Below are 7,950 nucleotides of genomic sequence, written 5' to 3'. Positions count from 1 at the left end.
TCCTTTTTGCTTTTCCTTTGTTTGTATAATTGCTGGAAATTTCTAATCTTCTGCAATCATGTCTGTTATGCATTCTTGCTCGCTGCAAACAAACAGACAAAAAAAAAATCCTTTTCTCCACAAATGCGGACATCTCTGCCAGGGTATCTTGCAGGATAGCGTCTTTGATGGATGGTGGATGCAAACGGAGGCCGAGTGTCTTTGCCCAGCGGTCTGACACTGAACCATTCTCCCATTAGGCACTGATCGATGTTCAAGCTAATGATAAACTTTGTAAACTAACTTCATGTTAATAGAAGTGATTGTGGATAACTGGAGAACAGCTGGGCAGCCTTGATAAGACCTACTCTCACCTTTGTCTCGATGTCCTTGGTGCTCTTTAAATAGTCACGCGTGGTTAATGTTGATACTTGAAGGCTATTTCAAAAATCGTTGGGTCATGGGCCTCCTGATGCCTGCCTTGGATGAAATACCATCGCTGAGTCATTTGCCCAACGTTCATTAATAGCGAAATGCAAAATAATGGCCTCATATTCACCACCAAACCCCCTGCAAACTTTATTTTAAATTCCAAACACAAATTTACTCTCAGACTCTGCGTTGCATATGGAGCATCTTGATGTGACACAATCGACCTCGAGAGCATGTTGAAAAGTTTCAAGCACACCCATTACAAAAACAAAACAATTGGCTTGCCAATGACAATTAGTGTCATTGACATTTATAATGCGAAGCTCATCTGTAATAATTGATTCTTCTTCATTTTAACGACCCATGTTACGCTGACTATTGTTTCCAAACACATCTGAGGAGCATTGTACTCTTTGGGCGCAACCTGTACATCACTAATATCCGAAACGGAGTTAGGTATTGTTTTATGAACATTTTCGGTATTGTGGTAATGGTACCACATGGTGTCGAACCGTATTGTATTACGTTTAGGTATTGATCGAATGTCATGGTTCCAATTATTCATTTGAGTGTTCAGAAAAGTATTCACCGACAATAGGTAATAGATTTAAAATGCAAGTTTGGAAAAAAAAAAACATCATTCAAGTTTTTGGCCGCAGCTTTCACAAACAATTATGAAATTAAAATGAATTAGTCATGGTCAAATTGAAGTACATACCAGAGAGTGCGAGAACCCTATCAGAATTTAGGTCAGCTCTGTTTGGTGGACTTGCTGCAATGGAAGGAATGGCCCAACAACGCCAATACCCGAGTACCTGATGAAATGAGTGTGTCACGGTGATGGAGGATGTCTTCTGTTATGAGGTTAAGGGCTTGATGATCACAACATAGTGCTGCTTCAGCAGGCCTGGTTTAAATGAGATGAATGAGTCGTGATCCCATCAGGTAATAAATAACTTCCAATGGAAGAATGGATAATTGTTCGGAGTTTTTACCCTCGTCACTGCAGAGCGAGCTCCTCGTGTTTGCCACATGCAAGAACTCTCCCGGGCGTGGCTTTGGATTTGGGAGGCAGATTTGTGTCGTTTGTGGTCTGCTGAATTTTCTATTGCGGTAACAAATTACTTGTTGAGCTTCTCCGAACAAAAGGCAGTGAGAGGTTGACAAATTCAGGGTGTATGTAGTCTGTTGCTCCAGGTGGTGAGCAAGTTAAGATGAACGCGGCTTTTGTACTGCGTGGACGTTTTTTTCGAAATTGGAATTTTTTTTTTCCCCTCCTCATCACATAGTCCTCAGTGTCTCACGCACAGTGGAGATGGTGGAATCTCTCTAAATGCAGTTTACAGTTTGCAGCAACAATCCATGCAGTCTCACTTAAGACGTAAATCAAGGCAGGTTTGTAAGCACCTATTATTTTGTCTTGCTTAGCAGTGAAGGGAATGTTTCAAATAGCTAAAGGGTCACTTGTTATTATGTGCCTTTGCCTCTCCCGATACTTCTTAACATAAGCACTCCTGTCAGAGTCTCTTGTCGCTGTTCTGACACGCAACAAAAGGAAACCAGTTTGTCTTGTTTGCAAAAGTTTGGCCTGCGTCCCATATGCACTACTTTATCGGGTGACACAAGTAATTCATAAGGTAACTATGCATCTATATATTTTCTTTGAAGGTATTATATCTATAGACAGATCGAAGAGAAGTGGTAAAAAGTCAACTATGTCATGTTGTTCCGGATTACGTGAGACATGTTGGATGCCGGCTCATGTCTGTTCAAACCAAGTTGTTTTAATGGGAGGGTCAAAATGATAAATCTTGAAAGAAAACGTCGACTGTGCTGTCACAGCAAGTTCAAAGATTTGCTACAGCACCTCCTGTTAAGAGCATGGGGGCTCTATCAATCTGTATTGAAACTGCTGGAGGGGAAAATGATAGCGTGTCACAGGGAGTGAGGCGGTGTCTGTGGATGAGGCAGCAAAGAGTCGCTGACAGGTCGATGAGTTAAGGGTATGCATCAGTGGGAAAGGTGATCGAGCCTCGAGAGCACTCACTGGTTTTTGACAAGAACTCGCCCAGCAGTATGTGGGGCATGATAAGGGATGTCTCACTGCGTCAAACAAATACAGCCCTAAAATAAAAGCTATTTTAGCCACTGAAAGAAATATGCTGTAAAAATATGTTCTTTATGTTATTTGGTCAACACCATGCCTCTGTTATCAAGACACCTGAGAATGGTTTTAAATTGTGGTAGCTGCTGTGCCAAGAACTAAGATGACTGGACTGAAAATGTCTGTCATAATAAATATAGGAGCTTCAGCTGCTCTCCTCAGCAGTCAGTCACTTACATTTCACAAGTTTACTCGCCACGAAGTTCTCGAACACCAAAGAAACAGTCATTTTCACTTTTCCCCACTGTGCTTTGTGAGCAAGTCGTCGTGTATCTCGTAAACTGGTTCGACAAAAGGAACGTCAAGTGAAATGTTAATTAAATGTTTGCTGAACAAACCAACAATGTTGGAAGTGAGGATCGTAATCATGGTCAGGTGACAGAACAGACAGGAAATATTTGATCGCTTCTTTTGTATGTTGTGGATTGCTGTTTGTATTTCACCCAAATCGTTCACTTAATTTCTCTGTGTCACAGCATGTTGTTCGGTTTTGTTAATTAGTGTTATAGCACCCCCTGTTGTTCATGGAGGGGGCACATGGCTGTCCGAGCTGAGCCAAACTTTTTTTTTTTTTTTTTTTTTGACAGGCAGCCAGTCACAATAATTGAAAATTCAAGATTTTTAACGTGACCCCTGAGATTCCCCAATTCAAGTGTACGTGATATTATTTTTGTTCACGCTATTTGGGTGGCAATTTTTATTTGTTCTGTCTGTAAAGTAAGTTTATCAACTGAGGTCCATGCTGAAGACATTTTTGCGATGTGTCCTGCTGTGTATTGTCACGTCCGAAATAACAGGCTCGATATTTATTTTGTAAACCGTTTTATTATTATGGTGATACAATCGTCAAAATTTAATTACATTGTCCATTTACGCTGCTTAAACAAAATAAACAAAAAAAAAAGTATTATGATGACTTTTTTTTTAAAAACCCTTTTGGGACAAACGAAATGTACCACCATCATTCTCACAACTTTTCCCAAGTTGATCAGGACGTTCGCTCTTTACTGTGGCTACAGTAACAGTTCTAAAGTCAGTGATCTCTTCTTCAGTGATGGGCTCATTTGTAGACAGTCACGACCCCCATCAGTGACACTGTTTAACACCTGAAGCTGGGCAGGCGATGGCGAGGATGGAGAAGTCAAGAGAAAGCCCAAGTGGTCTTGTTGTCACAAAGGGCACCCTCGTCACAATCAAAATTGTATCATACCGCATCATTTACTGGATTCGGGATGAAAGACAACTCTTCAAGGAGGTGCGATGAGTGCTGCACCACTTGAGCTGAGGTGGTGGAGACGATGCTTTGCTCAAGGGCACCTTGGCAGTATAAAATTGTAAGGTGGAAAGTATTAACTTTGCTTAAAGCCCTGAAGAAGCTTTCATGTCTTTTTTTTTTTTTTAAATCTCACAAGTGTAGATTAGAGCATGTTTAGCTGACTGCATGTAATACATTTTTAGCTCTTCTGGGTGAACAGCAGGTGACGTCAATGTTAAGAAGAAGGTTGGTACCGCCAGGTCTGCTTTGACGTTTGATATCAAAACTAGGGTTCATTACTCTTGGAAATATACTGTCGATAGTCTTTAATGCAAAAGATACATTTTTTAAAATATCACCATCAACATAGAAATACTTATCTACACTGAAAACCTATCTACACTGTGTGTTGAATTCACGTAATTTTATTTCGTCAAGTCGTTGCGCATAATAAAATAATCTGGATCCAGATACATTTTTTAAATAGGTATATGGTCTACTTAAAAGACTTAAAGACCAAATACTGTGACGAAACCACTTTTAAAACATCACAGCTTTGTTGACAAAATGACATTTGTGCTCATGTTGACATGACAGTGAGTTGCACTGAAGGTTGAGATTGTGTTAGTATTGGCCACATGGGCATCACAATGTCACAGCTTGGACAAGTTGGCTGCCATGCAGCTTATTCAGGCTTCAAAAGCTTCCCTCATCCCGGAACTTATCCCTTGATGAGCCCCATCAAGGGATTTCAACTCGCCTCATTACCTCTCAATTCTAGCATTTCTTTAACCTTCACGAAGTCGCGCGGGCTTTTTTTTGTGTTCCCTCACACAGGCCTCTCATGTGGACAGCTATAGGAAGGTTTGTTGTCATGTCGTATTTTGCATCCGGCAGGAACGTTTTAAATGTGAAAGCAAAGTACCAAGGTTCATTTCATCTCATTTTAGCTTTAATATGAGGCTTAATTTAAATGTTATATCCCTGCACCAGCTCTAATGTAAAAACAAATAAAACAACTTTGTTCATATTTTCTTGGATCTGTCCATGCACTTATTCTCTCCATCATTTATACTTTCAAGGAATCAATCCCAATCCCAGATATGGCCGGACAGCAGACTTGTTGTACAGCTGTAGGACCACGGTGTTTTGCATTTTGCGCTTAGGTTTTAAGTTTTAAGTAATTTGTTTCTTTTGAAACTTCTTTGAAGTGGATGGAGCGTACCGTCAGTGATTGATTCATTGAGCCATTAGACCAAAGGCCACTTACTTGAAGAAGCACGCGTTTTAATAAGGGCACTTTAAAGGCTTCACGAAACAAATTCATTTGGGGACCGTCGGAGAAACTGGAAGAGAGACTCAAGGACTATTAAAATCCTGAACCTTAGTGCTATTACCCAGTATTGCAAAGCAGCCAGTCACTGTGCTTCCCACACATACACATTAATGCAGTATTTATCTAAATACATATTGACTATGATAATGTATACCTCTGCAGTATTTCTGCGAAGCTTGAGAGGATCTTGTAGCCCAATGAGGAAAGGCTCATCTTGTCCATGCAATGGATTAGCTCCAGTGACAAGTCATTAAATACCTGGAAGCGCAGGCTAATCAGAATGTCAACAGAGCTGCATGCCTCGGGAAATTATCACCTCATTTTTAACGTTCAAAGCTCATCTGTACTAATAGTCTTGTCACCGTGTTGGCATTTTTATGGCCACCTACAGCCCATTGCAAATGCAAACACTCTGACAATATAGCCATAATTCAGGGCTCGGAAGATCCTTACACTGAAGTGGTGTGAATTCGGTACACAATGACAGGAAATGCGAATCTTTCAAGTTGAAATGTGTTTACTTTTGCATGTAAGAGTTATAGGGCTGTGACTTGTAGCATCATTACCTCCAGCAATTGGGTCATGTTTTAAACAACGCTCGTTTGTCTTTCTGTCTGCCCGCGGACAGATTAAGTGAAAAATCCCAACAGATCAAGAGCCCGTGACGTTTTGGATAGCTGTGTTAAAAAAAAAAAAAACAGCTAAAAAAACCCATTTCAGACCAAGCTTTCTATGTGTGCACTTCTTTCTTTAAAATTAATTCATTTTCTGAAACGCTTTATCCTCATTGGGGTCACGGGGGGTGGCTGGAGCCTATCCCAGCTGTCTTCGGGCAGTAGGCGGGGAACACCCTGAACCGGTTACCAGCCAATCGATCGGCACACAGAGACGAACAACCACACACACTCACACTCACACCTAGGGACAATTAGAGTGTTCAATCAGCCTGTCATGCATGTTTTTGGAATGTGGGAGGAAACTGGAGTACCCGGAGAAAACCCACGCAGGCACGGGGAGAACATGCAAACTCCACACAGGAAGGCCGGAGCTAGAATTGAACCCGGTACCTCTGCACTGTGAGGTCGACACGCGAACCACTGGACCACCGGGCCGCTCTACACTGTGGTATGGAGTGGAGACATGGAAAGCTAGTCCAAAATTCTATCAAAATACAAACCTCATTTGTAAGTTAGTTTGGACAGTGTGTAAAACGTCAATCAAAATGGAATCCAATGATTTGCATATCCTAAATTTCAGAACAACGCGGCAGATGTGCTCAGGCTTTGTCCCGCGTGCTGACATCTGGCACGAGCACAATTTCATTCTTCAAATCTGTTACTGGCTGGATTTTGCACTTCATCTACCTGTGTGATTGGGAGAAGCTAGCTTTTTACTTCATTTGGATTCTTATTATTTCAATCAACGCTGCCATCTGGGATCCAAGAAGACACCGCAGTAAAAAAAAAAAAAAAAAAACAACAAAAAAAAACCAGAGTCCATAGTTTACAGTGTAATGGTGTGTGAAGCATCCAACCCATTAAGCTGACCACTTAATATAGAGGTATTAAATGCTTATTAGCCCAAAGCTTATCGTAATTAATCACCTCTATTCCTTCCATGATTTTGCGATTTTAACATCTGGGCACACCGCTGCAGAGCACTTGTTCATATTTGCCAGAGGGGAGCTGAATGCAATAAATAAAAACTTGTTAAAAGCTAAATAAAAAAGGTGGGTCTTAACCGTAACATCCAAGGGTCGACCATTTAAAAATCCCTGTCAATGGGAGGCAAATGAATTTAAAGCACCTAAGTCTGCAGTAGCCTACCGATTTAAATTAGGAGAAGATTAAAAATCAGTGGACTGCAATCTGTGCCCACTGTGCGGAAATGCCAAAGGCTGAAGAGAGTGAGAACCTAGGAAGATAATTAAATCTCCTCCTGTGCAAAAAGCTTGCTGTAATAAGCTTGGCATATTCATGGCTTTGCATGACAGCAAGAATACAAACTCCTTGTCTGGCTCCCCATTCACCGACCACCGCGTGGTATATGAGTTCACAAAGCAACTGGGGGCTGAGTCATTTCATTTAAGAGGAAACTGTCAGGTCAAAATGTGTATTCATTTTTTTCATTTATGAATCACTCCGATTGTTTTGTGCTACAACAGCATCTCTGCAAGAGATGCACATGACTCAAGAGCTACTTGAGACATTTGAATCCGGGACCGTTTCATCAAATATGATGCACAAAACATTCATCAGCACACAAGCTACTCTATCTCTATTCATTGCATGTTTCTGTCAAGCTACATTAGCCTCGGGAGAAAATCAGCCTGCGGAGAGATGCTCAACCTGGCGCAGCTGCCGTAGGCCGGCAGGCTCCTCGACATCCTCGCTTCTCACCAGCTGCCAGTTACAATTGTGGCAGGAATGAACAGTGAAGATTTACTGGAGCGCAAAACCATATCCAGTGAACCAGGAAATGATGCCGCGTTTTTTTGGCCATCATATAATTCTTCCTAAATGGTCAGCGAGATGACAGTGACAGAGGAGAGCGGCTGGCCAACCATCTGTCTCACCGCAATGTAATGAATTCTGCGGGGTGTGAAAACACTTTGCTCCACTTCAGAACGAGCATCGTGTCCAGAACTGCTCTTGGGTGGGTCGATGACATTTCATCTAGTGAAAACAATTGATGCCTTTAACGGTTTGCAGTCTGGTGCATGTTTATGGCGTAATTGAGGGACGGTTTATTTTATTCGCCAACTTTAATGTTGTTCAACAGGAC

The sequence above is a fragment of the Hippocampus comes genome, unplaced genomic scaffold (genome assembly GCF_001891065.2).
Source record: "Hippocampus comes isolate QL1 unplaced genomic scaffold, H_comes_QL1_v1.1 scaffold68, whole genome shotgun sequence".
Taxonomy (NCBI): Eukaryota; Metazoa; Chordata; class Actinopteri; order Syngnathiformes; family Syngnathidae; genus Hippocampus; species Hippocampus comes.
The sequence above is the reverse complement of the archived record's forward strand: the minus strand, read 5'-3'. Positions refer to the sequence as shown.